Below are 17,829 nucleotides of genomic sequence, written 5' to 3'. Positions count from 1 at the left end.
TGTTTAGCACGCTGTCATTAGTGCCTTTCGATCCTCGTTATCATTCCGACTATTAGATGTTGTTCCCTCAGAAGTCTACTTTGTTGCTGATTGACTGTCACGTTTTTTATGGTAAGCATTGATACTTCAGGAATTTTGATTCGTATATCTCCATTCGTGTTATTAGAATGAAGTCTAACCTAAATGTGTACCAGTGAGAGTCATGATCAATAAACCTGCCCTGATCTCAAACATGAACGTGTCCTGTTTCATTGGCATTTTCTGAAACGCTAAAGTTTGAGTGGGAGCAAGCTGTACACTCTTTCATGTTCTCGTTGTTGTCTGATGGTTAAGTTTCGATCTCGGGCACGTCTAGTTTTCCTTTATGTCCCTTTCTCACAACAACAACAAGTTAAGGTAATTGCCCCAACGGGGGGAGCCCGGACATACACAAAAAAAATTGTCAATAAGCCCCTCTAGAGGGCCTTATTAGAATGACAAGAGGCCCCTCATAAAGAGGAAAGATACATGTTTAATTTATCTAAGGAATACCAGTGAAGAGTCTACTAAGCTCAATTTTTTGCGATTTTGGCGTGGAGATCGTCCAAGCTTTCAGCATTTATCACAAACTTGCGTTCTTTGAACGTAACAAGGACCTGTGGATATTGAAAGATGCATGAACTTAAGTTATTTTCATACTAACAATTTGAGGAGTATGCCACGAGCGAGACTGTCAAACAAAGTTTCAACTTTGACTTTTTTCCTATTTATATATGCACAGAATGTGCAGACATTGAATGAAAACTTATTGTACTGGCTATTAAAAAATGAAAAATAAACAAGCTGAATGTATTTAAGTTTTTTCTTACCTTTTTACTTCTGTTGACGTAGTTGGCGCGAAAACCGCCATTTTGATTTATGCCAACTCGACTCTCTCTTTCCCAGTCCTTCTCTGACGAAATGGTCAATAAACCCTACCCTGGGCCGGGTGAACCCTGTGTCAATAAAAGTTTACACAGGGTTATTTTGTCAATAGCCCGTGTATGCCCGGGCTCCCCCCGTTGGGGCAAGACATTGATTGGTGCACTAGTTTGACTTTTCTTTCGCTTCCTCCTTTGAACAAACGCCAGCGCCGACACCTTTAGAGCCACTACCAAGAAGCTGATTTAGATTTTTGCATGTCCTACGGTAATCTCCCTCATTCTCATGTAACTGTTTATTATTAATACTTGCCTGTAGAGATTTTTATGTCTGCAAAATAAATTAGTCATCAGCAAATAAATGGAAATCAAAAAATTTAGAGCAATGGTGAAAGTCATTAATATCTAACAAGGAGAGAATTGATCTTACATTAGCAAGGCGTGCATATTTAGTTTTCCTTGGTGTCCATTTGTTACATTTGTATCCCATGCACTTCATGTTTTCCATGCTGACCGATTGTAACGTTGTTATCTAGCACACTTTTAGTTTCCTTGTCCAGTTGTTACTTTAGGATCTCGCGCACTTTTAGTTTTCCTTTTTTACCAGTGTTGCATAAGTATCTCAAGCACTTTTAGTTCTTCTTGTGGCCCAGTTGTACGTTGAGTTCTCTTATACCTTTATTTTTTCTTGTTGTGCGATTGTTACAATAGTATTTTGTGAACTTTTAGTCTTGGTTGTTGTACGATACCTAAGTTAGTAGCATGCGGCTTTTTTCTTTCCCTTGCTACTTCATTGTTTTAAGGGAAGGTACGTTTTTTATTGGGGGGGGGGGGTGGGCCGGGGCTTCGGAGGGGAGGGTCATTAGTAAATATTTTACAAATTGGGGAGGGTCAAACCTGTTTGATACGCAGCCGGGGGAGGGTCATAGTGTTTTTTTTGGCAAGGATAAAACTACTCCATGTCGGTTAGTTGACTTTTAATTATTTGTTACCAAACACGCGAAGTGTACAGAAACCTAAAACTTATATATACAAACAAAGCTACCAGTCTAAATCAATCTACATCATTTTAAACAGATGTCGAAATATTATGTCAAAAAACTATCTTGTCCCAGCTAACGTAATTGTCTCTCTCGACCCGTGCCCGCTTTCGTCCATATTTTGACGTCGGTAATGTTTCCACGCGGGGCTCTGGTACAAAATTAGTGTCCGGTGACGATTCTTTGCTTGAGCTACTCGGGCTTGAACCGACAACTCGATCTACCACATCACTTTGCGAGTCAGTTTCCACCATGTACAGCAACAAGTGACGAGGTCACTTGTTGCTGTACATTTCTGAGTGGGGCTTCCGAGGTTGTTGACGCTCCATTAAATTGTACAGCAAGCTACCAATGTGCGCTTTTATCATTGCGACTTTTTCAGCTTTCTTCCCGTTGAAGGTGATCTTGTGATGGGAAAAGTACAAAGATAGTTCGTCCACCCTCAACGACGACAGCTTATCGGAGTTGTACAGTCCAACCCAGTCAATGTCATTGAACTCCCGGTTCAGCCGTTCCATTCGCTCCAGTTTCAGTCTCCTCTTTTTTCTTCTCCTTGCGCATTTTTATCTGGGCAAGGTGCTCAACATACTCCTCTACAAGCTTTTCGGGGACAATTTATTTATCTGAAAACCTTCTAATAGCCTCACTGTCCCCACTGACTAATTCACTTTCCTCAAACAATCGCTTAATCTGAACTCGAGGCTGGAAGTCATCCGGCTCACGGCCATCGGTGGGAGTTGCACTCCAAGAGAGATAATGGAAGTTTGGTAGTTTGCCATAGTCGGGATATGGTCGTCGAGTTGGAAGTGGAGCGCTGGTAGTCTCATCCTTCTCGCAAAATTTACATAGTTTGCCACTTCTCTCTTTACACGACATTCGCCTATACTCAATATAAAGCTCACCCTCCTCACAAAATGCTATTAGAGAACTCAGTATATTCGCCCTTTGGGTTCAGGAACCACCCCAGATCTTCATCTTTCCACTTCTCTGGACTTGTACTTTCGCTTGTTCCCGCACCCGATGTGCTACCAACAGAGTCAGAGGAGTAGCGGGCATCCTTTTTAGAATGGCGAGTCGGCAAACAGCCACAATAGCCACAAGTTGCTCCATCTGGCCTCATGAAATCCTGGCATTCTCCACAAGCGCATTTCCCTCTTTCTATTCCTCGCACATCCTTGCCCATCCTCAAGTTTTCACCTTGAAACGCCACGCAGTTAATTGCTTTGTGCGCAGACACGGTTATATGAGCGACACTTCCGGTCAGTTATTTTCACTTCCGGTTGTTTTTGTCTTGGAGGATATGGGGGGAGGGTCAGATCCTTTTCGTTTAGGCATTTATGAAGGGTCATGCATTAATCCAATCTGGAAAGTGGGAGGGCCACGACTTTTTTGGAAAAAAATGTTAAAATACCCCAGCCCACCCCCCCCCCCACCATAAAAGAAGTACCTTTCCTAATACTATCTTGTGCACTTAAAGTTTCCTTGTTGTCCGATTGACACTGTAACTCTTAGTGTCTGAGAGACTCTGTCATTTTGATTGTCTCTGTCCACGTCATTATCGATGTGACTGTCACTGTAAAAGTCACCGTCACTGTTACTGTCACCGTGTCTCATACTGTCTGTAACTGTCAAAGTCCTTGACACTTTTTAGTCTTTCCCACTGTCACAATCACTTCACTGAAAGTGTCACTGTAAGTGTCAGTGTTCAGGTCACTGTTATTATCACTGTCAGAGTATCTGCCAATGTCTTTGTCACTGTCAATATCACAGTTAGTTTTTGCCTGTGTTACGTATACTGTGACTATCAATCTCACTCAGTGTGAGTGTCACTGTTACTATCCTCACTTTTACTGTCGTAGTCATATTCACTGTCACTATCTCTGATGATGTCAGTGTGAGTGTCACTATCACTGTATCTGTTAATGTCACTGTCAATTTTAATTTCACTGTTATTGTCTCTGCCAATTATATTCTTACTACCACTGTTGCTGTCACTGTCACTGTCACTCTCATGGTCACTGTCATCTACGTTTTAAATGTCTCAAAATTATTTACTATGTCATTTTACTCTTTACGTGCCACTGTTTCTGTCACCATTTTTGTTGTGTTCTCTGTTTAGCTCTTTTATTTTACGAACAAGTACATTCACCAAGGCACGGTTACACACAGGGAAAATCTGACGCAAGACCTACACGTGCTTGGTGTCTTATTACATTACGTAACAATTTTTCTTATGGCAACTGTTTCTATTTTTCAGTGTCTATGTTCTGAAGTCTCTGATTATATAAAGTCGGAAGCTTAGCTTTGTTTATAAGGTCTTCATAGGAACTGCATTTGTCTTTGAAGACTGCCCTTAGCCCCTTCTCTTGTAACCCTTCAAATTTTCGTTTGTCCCAAGATTTGATAAAATGCCAAACTATGGAGCAATATGTCAAATGTGGTAGGATATTAGTTTTAAATATGTGTAGCTTAGCCTTTTCTGAGATTAAATTTTTCATTCTTAGAACTCCAATTTTTTTCCTACATTTAACGCTAATGTGTTTGACATGTTCACTGAAAGACAATTGATGATCTACTGTAACTCCTAAGAGTTTAAGACTTGTCATTTGTTCGATTCGTCATTGTCAAACTTGAGATGAATCTTTGGGAAATCTGCCCTTTTTCCGTGGTCAGTAATTGCCAGAGCCTGGAACTTTTCCTTGTTGGCTAAAAGTAGACTGTCGGAACATCAGTGTCAGTGTCATTATTTCTGCCACTGTTGCTATCAGTGTCTTCCTGTCATGTCCATGGTCGACACTTCAGAGATAGCTCAGTTGGGAGAGCGTCAGACTGAAGATCTGAAGGTTCCTGGTTCAAATCCGGAGAGCAAGACAGGCTCTGAATAATCCCGGGTCTCGGCATTATATATATACCTTTTAAGCACATTAGATCATATATCTAATAGATTTTGCGCTATAGAAATAATAAAATTATTAAATTATTAAAACTAGGAACCACCACACTTTGAAAAAATCGTGATAAGTGAAATTCCATTTACTCTTATAACGACGACGCCAATAGCCGAGCGCTATTGGCTAGAAAGGATCTTTTAGGTAATTACGTCCCGATATTTGTGGGAGGCAGCGTGGTCGAGTGGTCAGCGTGTCGGACTCGCAATCCGTCGTTCCCGGGTTCAAGTCCCGCTCTGACCACTCCCTGGATTTGTTTCAACGTAGCTCCGAGTTCAAATCCTCGGCCATGCTAGTAAATAGCTAACTGGTTTGCCTCCGGCCAGTTGGGATTCTTAACAATATTATGTTCAATTTGAAATATTTGTTTACAGCCCACAATGTAAACTACTGGGTTACTAGTAATTGTGTTAGCTACTAAAATTAATATACAAACTTAATCTGTATCAATCGCTTACATCCCGGAGTTAGATCCCCAACTAGATCGGCCTTACCTAGTCAAACAAATTCAAAGTAAGTCCACTCTAACAGATGGAATGAAAGAAATTTCAGATCAGTTTTGTTTCCAGGGTACTTCATTGGGAGGTCAACGATATAGAAACACTGCCGTTTTTTGTTGGCTTATAAATCTGAAATTTTTTTGCATAGCTGTCTTTTCATTTTGGGACAGTATCGAACTCTTTTATTTTATTATTATTTTTTTTTTATTGGCAAGTCAGATTACCCTCTTCCTACACACTTTACTTGAGGCAATACACTGTTCTCTTTTCCACAAAATATTTGTGCTCTTTTTCCTTGCAGTACGTACTTTATCATTACATATTATCTTAAAATTTGACGGTCTCTATTTGATGGCAAGTTTCCGCAGCTCAGGTGATAGAGCATTGTACCGCGAAAGCGGTACCGTCTGAATAGAGATCCTTTTCCTGAGAGCTTGCCGTTTCGTTTACTTGATCTTTTTTTCTTAATCATACACTCCTATTCCCATTTTATACGAAGCTTACAAACAGTCTGGAGTGTCTTTGTATACTCCTAGTTTCACTTTATTGCATTAGTAAAGGTTTTCTTCCGCATATTGGCAAGTCAAAACATTTCCTAGTCTATAATTCAGGATGGGTGTCGGACTGCTATAATTTTGAACATTAATAAATCAAACAACAAAGTTATCAGTTGCGCTAATGTAATGTTTGGGTCAAAATATTCAGTTTTCCATTCAATCTTTGTGCACCTGTTCCATTTGTGGCCAAGTCCGCAACTCAATTTTACTGTTTCATTGATTTTCTCAATCTCTCCTTTTTTCAATGATTTGCTCCGTTTACCACTCATACCAAACTTAAAAAGAGTCTGGAGTGTCTTTGTATACTCGTGTTTTCACTTTATTACAATTTATTTCTTGCACTGAAATAGTTTTTGAATGTTCAAGATGTTTTTTAACTTTAGTTTCTTCACCTTGAATAAATACGTTATGTTATTTTATTAGAGACTGTTTTCTCTCACTTATTAGCAGGTTCACCAATTTCCCACACATGTATCGGAACGCTACAGAATTTGAACTTTAATAATTTGTTACCTATGATGCACGATCCTCGCAGTAGATAGCGCTATTTAAGCAATAGCGAAAATCAGACCTGAAAAAAATCAGGCCTGTACGGGATTCGAACCACTGACCTCTGCGATACTAGTGCAGCGCTCTACCAATTGAGCTAACAAGCCAACTGGGAGCAGGCCGTTAAGTTGATTCGTAATAAACCCGTGAAAGTGATAAATGAGATACAATGAAATATATGAAGTTCATATATTTTGTACTGCGGTATCTACTGCGAGGATCGTGCATCATATGTATCTAATACCGCAGTACAAAATATATGAACTTCATATATTTCATTGTATCTCATTTAATAATTTGTTGTTTGATTTTTTATTCACACAACAAATGTTTTGTATTTGTCAGTTTAGAGTCAAACACTCAGATTTTCGCAAATTTTTTCTGCACTTGTTTCATGCAGTACGTACCACTCTTGTTCCATGTGATCTTAAAATTTGCTCTTCGTTCATGGTGAGTTTCCCGCAGCTCAGTGGGAAGAGCATTGCACTGCGAAAGCGGTCCCAGTCAGGATGGAGATCCCGTTCCGGGAAGCTTGCCGTTTTATCTTATTAGTTTCTTTAAAAATTCTTTAATTTTTTTTATGCTTCTTTCCTTTTTCCATGTATACCAGGCTTACAAATAATCTGGAGTGTCTCTGTGCTCGTCTTTTCACTTGATTACTTAAGAGAAGAGCTGTTTTGTAGGTTTACCCCTTATCACAAACTCTGAAATCCAGGTTATACATCGGAACGCAGTTGAACACGATAGAAAATAGAAAGAAAACTTTCAAGAGATTATCGTAGCCCAAAGGGATTTTGAATGGTATTGGCTGCAGTGGCGAAGTTGGCTAAAGAAGCTGGAGTGTCTGAAGAGGTTGCAATGCTTTGGCTGATGAACCAAGCCATTTGACAGACATTTGCCTGCCCCGACATTTGCCTGCCCCGAAGCATATCCCAACACCAACTTTTGATGTTGAATCTCCAAAAGCAGTTCACAAAGCACATCTACTTTTTCTTTCCTATGACGGACTTCCGAGAGGAAGGAAAAATCTATAAGTATGCATTGACAGTTGTCGATGTTAGGAGCATATTCAAGGCTACTGAACCTCTCACCTCAAAAGATATTTCTGAGCTCTAGAGTTTTTGAGACAATCTATAAGAGTGGACCATTAAGATGGCCAAAAGTTCTTCAGGTTGATCCTGGGCGTGAGGTAACCAAAGAGATGCAAAGCAAAACGTGAGAAAAGGAAGAGGGAATGTAAACGTTAATAAGGATCAGGGAATAGTTAAGCGCTTCAATCGCACTTTAGAAGAGAGCCAGTTCACTTTCCAATACAGTTAAGAGATGAACTTTAAATCTTCAGAGAGTTCGAGAGAATGGGTGAGGAGGCTTCCGGAAATTGTACTGGCTTTTAATCGTGAAGAGACAAGATTGACAAGAAAGAAACCTGTTGATACAATCAAAGAAAAGGCCACTGACGCAGACTTCAACCACTTATTTAAGACTTGTTGGCTTGAATGAGAAGGGACTAGGCTCCCCAAAAAATGTGAGATATCTTTTGACCGCCGCCAAGCTGGAAGTCGGTCAAAGAGGAGCAACAGCTCCAATCTGGTCTCGGAAAGTTTTCAGTAATGACAAATCACTCGTGAATCACCAGCCCTTCCTCTACTATCTGAAAGATGGACCAAAGCGTGGAATCGTGAGAGAAGAGCTTTAGATTGTTTCTCCTGAAACGTAACCGGTAGAAATCTTGATCGTCCTTGGATCACTGGAACTGATTAGCCTATTAAAGGTAGTTAGGTCTCTAGAACCGAAGAAGTCGTCGAGGCAATTTGGTCATTTGAACTGGTTGGGTCCCTTAAGGCAGTTGGGTCATTGCCATTGGAACTGACTAGGTGATTTGAGGCAATTCACTCCTTAGAACCGATTGGGTCATTAAAAGGAATTCAGTCGTCTATGCTGGTTGGCTCATTTGAGGCAGTTAGGTCACTGGAAACGAATAAGTCATCTGAGGAAATTCAGTCATTTGTGTCAGTTGGGTCACTGGAACTGATTGGGTTATCTAGGGCAACTCAGTCATCTAAGCTTGTTGGGTCATTTGAAGCATTTGGGTCACTGGAACTGATAGGGTCATTTGAGGGAGATCAGTCATCTGAGCTGGTTGGGTCATAAAGGCAGGTGGGTCACTGTAACTGATAAGCTCATTTAAGGCAGTTGGGTCTCTGCAACGGACTGGCCCATTTGGGGCAATTCAGTCAAATAAGCTGGTTGAGTCATTCGAGGCAGTTGGGTCACTGGAAGTGATTGGGTTATTTGAGGCATTTCAGTCATCTGAAATGTTTGGGTCATTTAGGGCAGTTGGATCATTTAAACTGATTGGGCCATATGAGCTAATTCGTTCACTTCAGGAAGTTGGGAGCCCCACGATATTAATTTTGCTAGTCCCCAGGCCGACCGCGTCATAACGGACTTTTGACTGCATAGGTTTTGACCGACGTGGATCCGAATGGCGTTAAAATGGTGGTCAATTTGAGATTTTCGCTTAGTTGGTTGTTCGACAACCCAACTTTTGCGGGATTTTTTTTTTTGGTAAACTTGAAGGGCAACTATTTGGTTTTCGTGCTGCCAAGTTTCGATTTAAGTGTGGTTTTCGAGCGATTTTGGCGAGCGTGTGTGAGACAGAGCTTTCCTTCCTTCCCTTTTATTTGGTAGTGCTAGGACGTTAAGCTGAAACACAGCAAAATAGCCTCAAATCGCGACAAGAACAGCACAGACTACTCTTAATGGAGGTAAGACTATTTCTTTGATTGTTTCACACAACTTTATATTTACAGAGCTCAAAAGCAAGTCCAACTAAACCACTGTACAAACTCTATAATAATCCACTGTGAAAGAGTCTGTGACAGAGCCTGTGACAGAGCCTGTGACAGAGCCTGTGACAGAGCCTGTGACAGAGCCTGTGACAGAGCCTGTGACAGAGCCTGGGCCGCCTGTGATCGTTGTCGTTTACCGTGAGTTTACAGTTTTCCGTGTTGGAATAAACGTGTTTGTTTTGATTTTCTGTTTCGCTTCCGAACAGTTATTGTTTGTAATTTTATTTGAGCAACCGCTTGGCTTCGTTTTACTGTATTTCTTTTATCAAAGAGCGCGTCTCAGTTGGACATGTGCGAGTGTTTTTGGCCGTCACAAGGAAATTCATTCATCTGAGCTGGTTTGGTCATTTGAGGCAGTTGGGCCACTGGAACCGACTGGGTCATTTGAGACAGTTGGGGCACTAATTGTGAGCAGTTTGAGCTAGTTGGATCATTTGAGGTAGTTGCCGACACTAGAACTGATTTGGTCATTCGAGGTAATCAGTTATTTGAGCCCGTTGGGTCTTTAAAGGCTGTCGGGTCACTAAAGGGATTGGATCATTGGAGGCAATTTATTCATTTGATCTGGTTGGGTCATTTGAATGACCCAATCAGTTCAAATGACCCAACTGCTATGAAATTTTGTCATATGAGCTGGTTGGGTCAACAAAAGCAGTTGGGTCACAAAAGGCAGCTAATTTGTGCGTTTTGCCAAACTAGCAAAACGCAGACTAGCTGAATTGGTCAAACAAGTAAAAACAGTCAAACTAGCCGAAATGGTGAAACTGGAGAAAACGCACAAACTAATTGAATTGGTTAAACTTGTAAAACCACTCAAACTAGCCCAGGTGGTGAAACTGGAGAAAACGCACAAACTAGCAAATTGGTCAAACGTTAACGATCAAATTAACCGAAATGGTTAAAACCGCCAAAACGCACAAACTGACTGAATTGGTTAAACTGGTAAAAACAGTCAAACTAGCCGAAATGGTTAAAACGGGCAAAACGGACAAACTAGCTGAGTTGCTTAAACTGGTAAAAACAGTCAAACTACCTGAAATGGTGAAACTAGAGAAAACGCACAAACTAATTGAATTGGACAATCTGGTAAAAACTGTCAAACTAGCCGAGATGCTAAAGAAACTGTGGTGCTGCGTCGGTGGGGGTAGCAAAGTACTTTGATTTTATCAACTGAGTTGAAATTGCAAACTGGTCAATAAGCTGACGTTTCGAGCTTTAGCCCTTGGGCAGAGTGAACGACGAAGGGCTAATGTTCAAAGCAATTTGGATATATCAACAAAGTTGAAGTGGTAAATTGGCCACCGTAACGATTACAAAAGCTGACGTTTCGAGCGTTAGCCCTTCGTCGGAGCGAAAGGGCTAACGCTCGAAACGTCAGCTTTTGTAATCGTTACGGTGGCCAATTTACCACTTCAACTTTGTTGATATATCCAAATTATTTCGTTACTCCCACCGACGCAGTCCCAAACAGTTTCTTTCGAAACTATCAGCCTTTAATGTTCGAAGCGTCAGCTTTTTAACTCTTTACGATGGCCAATTTCAATTTAGTTGATAAGACAAATAGCAGAGGTGGAAAAATTGGAGAAAATGCTCAGAATTTACGACAGAAGTGAAAAGTATGGAAGTAAACGAGTTGAAAGTAAGTCTCTTCAGCTATAGGCGCCCTAAAACGCGTGTGGCTCTTAATATCCAAAGAAACTGCAATTCAAATTTATAACGCTTTAATTATGCCTCATTTTGATTACTGCACCCCCGTCTGGGACTGTTTGAGTGGTTACTTAAGTGATAAGCTCGAAAAATTACAGAATCGTGCAGCCAGAGTTATTACTAAATCGCCCTTTGAAACGAGCTCAAACCACCTTCTCTCCACCCTCGACTGGGAGAGGCTATCTCTTCGACGAAAAAAACAAAAAGCCTTAATGATGTATAAAACAATGAATGACCTTGCTCCGGAATATCTACAAAGTCTTTTCTCTCAGCGTCACTCTACTTACAACTTAAGAAACTCTGAGGGAAGGCTGACCCTGTCCAAACCAAGCACCAATTATTTGAAACGAAGCCTCTCTTACAGCGGGGCCATGGTGTGGAATAACTTGCTCAAAAGCTAAAAAAAAATGTTTCATCCGTTGAGCATTTTAAGCGAAATATCAAGAAGGTAGCTTATATATCGGATTCCCACACGGCAATCATATAAAGCAGTTGTAATTAGTCTTAGTTTTTAACTTAAGCTTAACTGATGATTTCCCATGTTAAAATAAAGATTTGCAGACATACATACATACATACATACATACATACAAACATACATACATACAAATGTTTGTCGAGGTTTTACGTTTCAGTGCGAGCGGCTTTTCATCGTCATCTGAGATCGCCACCGCACAACATGAATGATCCATTTGTGTTAACCACTTATTCAGTGACGCTAATAAAACACTCAATTCCCACCTGAAGCAATTTGTCTCCGAGGGAAAAATAGCTGGTACTGTTCATAAACTAATTGTTAACTGACTAGTGAAATCATCAAGAAATTGCAGGACGAAGAGTTAAGAGATCCCTCGGACGGCAATTTTTTCCTCTTGGCCCGTTGAAATCCTGAAGCTGTATTTGAGCCACGTAAATCCAAACTCGTAAACGTTATGTCTGCTCCGAGAAGTTCAATCCCGAAACCGACAACATATGGTGCAAACAACGACAGCTTGGGAATGCTACCTTGGAGAATATGCTAAGAAAGATGATCGAAAAAGTAGGGATCATTCCTTCTCTGGCAAACCATTTATTAGGGGCGCCAACAGCCACAGTCTTTTCCTCAAATGACATCAAACTATGCAAAATCAAGCCTGTTATTGGGTGCAAAAGTAGTACAAGTTTGGAAAGCTACTAAGAGCGACGAACGCCTTATGGGTCCAAACAAATGTCATCAGTCCTTACCTCTTTTCATCAACGGCAAAGGAAGCCCCAGAACATCTCATTCAGAACCTTTGACGACTGTTCTTTCCATGCACTTCAAAAGATCAGAGATTGTTCTTGGAAAGACACGATGAAAACTCTTTTTTATCTTTAAGTTTGAATACTGGAGTATTTTTTTCCTTGGATATTCCAAAAGTTCTCGTTTGCGGCCAGTGTTAATGTAAGTAAATATAAACAATGGCATTTGTCTTTTCGAATTGAACTGGTCACAATTGGCTTCTTGTTAGAAATTTACATCTGTTTCACACTTTCCTACAAGTGAACCTGGACACAACCAAGACATATATCTTATTAGACGTTTTGTTGTGTAGTGTCGCTGAATATTTTTACGAGTTGTGCCGTATTTTGACGAGCTCGTAGGGCGAGTTAAAATACAAACAACAAGTAAAAATACTCAGCGATACTACACAACAAAACGTCTAACAAGAGATTTATTATCAAACACGGCAAATTGTTATTTCAGTGAGGGCGAATTTCGCAGATATTTCTGGAGTACAAATATTGCGTGATATTTGTACTCGTCTCGCGCGTTATCTGTACTCTACGAAGCACAATTGGATAATAAATATTTAACAATTATTCCACGAGCGCGCGCTGGATATGAGACGATAGGTAGCCAGCGAGGCGCGTAGCGCCGAGTTGGCTATAATCATCTCATATCCAACAAGAGCGAGTGAAATAATCGTTTTATTAAAAACGTCAAATTAATTTTTTAAATTTTATTAAATGTTATTAAATTTTTTGCTCCCTTTTAATTTTAAGCTGACACGTACGCTTACCATATTTGTAGATTATGGTATATTGGCTGATATACCATAACGGCTAAGCCAATAAAAAGTCTTGAACTGCATTATCCAATGATCTAGTTTTTAATAAATCTTATTAGACGTTTTGTTGTGTAGTATCGCTGAGTATTTTTACGAGTTGTGCCGTATTTTGACGAGTCAAAATACAAATAACGAGTAAAAATACTCAGCGATACTACTCAACAAAACGTCCAATAAGTTATTTATTATCCAACACGCCAAACTGTTGTTTCAGCGGGAGAATTTCGCGGATATTTATTTACGGGGAGTGCGTGCCAGAAGTATGCGAAGCGGAACGGAATTGGCGCGTTGTTGTGTTGCTGTTTCTATTTTCTTCATAAAATGAAGAAATTTTCTGGTCGTCAAGCTGTTTTTCTTCGTTCGATTCATCCAATAAACTTGGATCTATATTTGCCAGCCATTTTGACTCTTCGTCGTTGGAAATATGATTCAAATTGTCCGCCACTTATTTTTTTTTTTCGTAACTACAATCCAATTCTTCGCTTGCGCGATGCGAGAAAACCTGTTTAACCGGTACTCTACGATGGACGAGTACAAATACCGCGTGATATTTGTACTCGTCTATGGCGTTGTTTGTACTCGTCCAAGTGTAGTTGGATAATAAAAATTCTTATTTTGTTTTATTCAGTTCTTTGCTTCAGCCATGTGCACTTTCTAGATTGATCGTGCATGTAAGCGTCAGACTCCATGTCTCTGGTCCTTGATACGTCGCCTGAACAATTACACTAAACCATTTATTCGCTTCAAGCTCAAGAATTGTTGTTGAATGATCTATTCAACAACATTCACCTCACCCTCCGGCGAATGGTGTTTAATTATGGACAGCCTCCGGTCAGTTAAGCTATAGGCTTTCTACACAACTTGTGGAGATACTTACTACATTTTCGTCGAAGGTATCAAGCGAGAGTTTGAAGTAAGCTCACAGTGCAATTTTCACGTTCAATCCAAATGTTGCCTATGGACCTTGAGTATTACATTCCATGTCCAGTTTTTGAGATCAAGATTAAAGTAAAATACTGTGTTTAGAAATTTGAAACAATGTATCGTCTTTTTTTACGGTTCATCCTCACCAACTAGACTAGCTAAAACCGTCAGCTTATAAATTCAACTCATTTAAATCAATTTCACTGCGATCACATCTCAAAATATTCGAAACATGTCCTCGGTTAACTTTTAGCAACGTTCTTAGTAACAACAAGGAGCAGTGCCCTAAAAACGCGGCTAAAGCATACACCAAAAGTGACACCTAGATCAGTGATCCAAAAGTAGCAGAGGATGAAGATAATGAAAAACTGAAAGAAAAACAAAGATAAAGAAAAACTGAAGAAAAACAAACTGATCTTGAGCAGTATATCTTATTCAAAGGAATCTTCATCAATTACAAATAAGGACGATCTTTATACATATTTTTGAACTAATTATTGTAATACTAGTAACTTCTATATATATGTACATATTTCTATTTCTTAATTAAGTGTAAAGTTTTAAATTAGTTAGCAGGTCCACATCAGGACTTTAGTCCTGCCTACCTAGTAACCTGCTTTATCAAATAAACCATGTATGTATGTATGTATGTATGTATGAAATTGAGGGTGATCAGACGACAAGCCTTGAACCTGAGTGTAACACATACTGCAGCTAGTTAACAAGATCTGACTTTGACTTGAGCTTTTCTCCGGATTGAATTCTCCAAAATAAAATGAAATACTCTTCTTCTCTGTAAAATACTCAATCACGGTTTAAATTGAAGTGACTGATAGTCTCGGGCAAGATATTTCACCAACTAATATATAAACCAAGCATCACTTTCAAGTCTCCTGTGTGTTCTATCATAAAACAGTTATTAAATTATGTTTATATCCACCACCATGTGTAAAACCGATCTTAGGCATGAGCTGTCCAAGCTTATTCAGAGGTAAATGAATGTACTGTTCGATAAGGTATAGACAAAGCGATCTTCCGCTTGAAAGAACGCAGTCAACGCTGAGTTTCGTTTTCCGATGAGATGAATTTTAAAAGGAAATCGTGTGGAATTGATATTTCTTTTCGGAATCAGTTTTTAAACTTTCCAGATATTCTAGAATCGAGGGCCAAATTTAGTTGAAAAATGGGATCTGCAGTTAAGAATAAAAAAAAATAACACGGGACGAGCCTGATTTTCTCATACATTTAAGTAACGCAGGTGCCAACGGTCCTAATCTTTTGAAATGTTCATGAATCTGTTCGACCCTTCTGTTTTAATCTTTCGCAGTCCATTGCTCTTCTTTCGGTTCCACTGCCCTGCCTAGCGCCAAATATTTGTTTTACACAACTGAGGTAGCGCAGTAACTGAGCAACACTGGACCTCTGCCTACCAAGCACATTTTCTCATCTCCCTAACAGTTGACAAGGAAGTGAATTGCAGGGGGATAAGGAGGAGTGTGTGAGCTTAAAGAGAACGTCAAATCGAAACACCTGGTAACTACCAATCAGCTAATCAGTTACAGTGGTAAAAAAAACTGTTGTTGTGGAAAGTGTCTCGGTTTGGTTCACACAACTATTGGAAAGTTAAACAACGTTGTAGCCCAACCAGGAAAAACTATGTCCCGGTCCACCCCCTAGAAAAATTGAGTAAACAGAAACAAGTTCGTATAATAGGTGTAGCCTGAATCGCAGTTTCAAGCAGCTGCATCGTCTAAGCAGACCAATACGACATGCTCGGGTCAAGATTTCAAGAGGTCAGAATACTCGAAAGATGATTTCAAACTAGCGAAGTTAGGATATTAAGTTAAAAAAAGACCCCCTTCATTATCCAAATGATAATTAAAGTAAAACCTCTAGAAACCTGATGAGTCCTCATCCGTTATGTGTATTAGCCAGCTCAACCTCAACGCTTTTATCATGGTTTCATAATCTATCATTCTGAGGCCACCTTGCTTAAAGGGCGCATACTTTGAACTTCGAATAACTTTATACTTCCCGTTCCATAAAAATGAAAACCTAAGTTGTATTCTTTGGTAACTTCAGACGGAGTGCTTATCACCGAGCAAGGGTAGGTTAGTTTTGGAAGAGATTTACTTTTGTAATATTAACCTTGCCATGAAGTGACAAACCCCTTGACTTTCATACATTTATTGCACTTCTGATTTTTTTCAGCCTTCGCTTAAAGTCTTTCTCGACTAGTGTCTGTACATCATTTGTGATGAAAATTCTTAAGAACTTAACGCAAGTTTTTCATTTGACTCAAAGTGGTTCATTTTCACAGTTTTGAAGAAAGCCGATCCATATTGCTTCTGTTTTCGCAACAGAAGTTTCAGTCCAGCGGAAACTTTCTCAAAACAATCAAGCAATACAAACAAAGCTCGTGCAGAGTCTAAATCTGATAAAACAACAGCTGTCATCAGCGAACTGCAGCAGTTTAGTTTCCAAATCGTTTATTTTTATTCGTTTAATATTGTCTTGGTTTCGTGTAGAAATTGCTAGAATTTCAACTGCGGTGGCAAAAAGGTACGGGGAAAGGGGGTCCCCCTGCCTAACTCCACGCTCTATCTTAAACTAGGAAGAACAAAAGCCATTGTTTATAGTAAAACTTTGACCCATCTTATGAAATCAGGCACAAAACCAAATTGATTCAAACGCTTTTCAAGAAAAGTCCATTCCAAACTGTCGACTGCTTTCTCAAAGTCAACGAAAAGTAAAATTCCGGGTAATTTCTAAGCTTTTGTATAGTCCATATATCAAGAATTGAGGGTATATCCTCACTGATATTTCTGCCCTGATTGAATATAATGTATTAATTTAGGCAATAGACTTTTCATTCTTTCTGCAATAACTTTTGAGACTATCTTTGTATCAACATTCAAACGGGAAATTAGCCCGGCCTCCAGTTCTGAATATCACAACGATCTTGATCCTCTTCCTCAATTAATGTAATTACAGCCTGTTTTTGTGAAGGGCTCATTTCCTCTTTTACAAAAGACGCATTGAAGCATTCGACTAAAGGTACCCCCAAGAAATTCCACAAAGTCTTATAGAATTCTACAGATAGAGTTTATAATTTTTTAGAGCCGATCCTTCAAGACTTATTAGTCCTTCACCGAGAGATCTTGATTCATGTGAAAGTGTTGGAATAAGCAAGTCTTCAAAGCGGAAGAATAATTCGCTTTCATCAGAGTAAATTCTTCTTGATTTATAAAGATTTCCATAAATATTTTTCCCTCCCTCTAAAATTTCGAAGGGATCTACGGTTATTACTCCACTAAGCCGAAGCTTCCGCATGTTCTTTCTTACATTATTACGTTTTTCTAACCCTAACCCTAATCTTTTTATCATACACTTTTTCCATTTCTCTTTCAAGATGTTTTAAAGTTGATAGGTTCTCTTGACTGGGATTGTTTTGAAAAGCTGAAGAAGCTTCTTAGAGTTCTCTATTTAATTGCCACTCTTCTGCTTTTCTTTGCTTCCTTTTTCTCAGCCAATATTGTCTGGAGTAATTCCTGACATATTTCACCCAATCCCAAACAAAGCAGTTTCTTGTTTCCCTTCCTGAAGTTCTTGTTTCCCTTCCTGAAGCCAAGATGGAAGAAGACAATTTATTTCATCGACATATTGTTTATTATTCAGAAGGCAGAAATTTAATTTCCAAAAACCTGGACCCTTTGCTCTGTCATCAACATCTTGAAACTCTATTGTTATTGCAGAATGATCA

At 39.5% G+C, this 17,829-nt stretch overlaps 1 long non-coding RNA gene and 1 other non-coding gene across 2 annotated transcripts; one reads left to right on the top strand and one right to left on the bottom strand.

The window, feature by feature from the left end:
• Nucleotides 1-491: 491 nt before the first annotated feature.
• LOC148732635 (uncharacterized) lies at nt 492-910 on the bottom strand. The gene is made up of 2 exons (XR_016000764.1): nt 849-910; nt 492-635 (listed from the first exon to the last, which is right to left on the bottom strand). It is a non-coding gene; the product is annotated as an uncharacterized LOC148732635 (long non-coding RNA).
• Nucleotides 911-4,737: 3,827 nt separating this feature from the next.
• On the top strand, nt 4,738-4,821 carry Trnaf-gaa (transfer RNA phenylalanine (anticodon GAA)). Its single transcript has one exon. It is a non-coding gene; the product is annotated as a tRNA-Phe (tRNA).
• The last annotated feature ends 13,008 nt before the right edge of the window (nt 4,822-17,829 follow it).

This window comes from Stylophora pistillata, chromosome 4 (genome assembly GCF_964205215.1).
Source record: "Stylophora pistillata chromosome 4, jaStyPist1.2, whole genome shotgun sequence".
Lineage (NCBI taxonomy): Eukaryota > Metazoa > Cnidaria > Anthozoa > Scleractinia > Pocilloporidae > Stylophora > Stylophora pistillata.
Note: the sequence above shows the minus strand (reverse complement) of the source record. Positions and strands in the feature narration are given on the sequence as shown.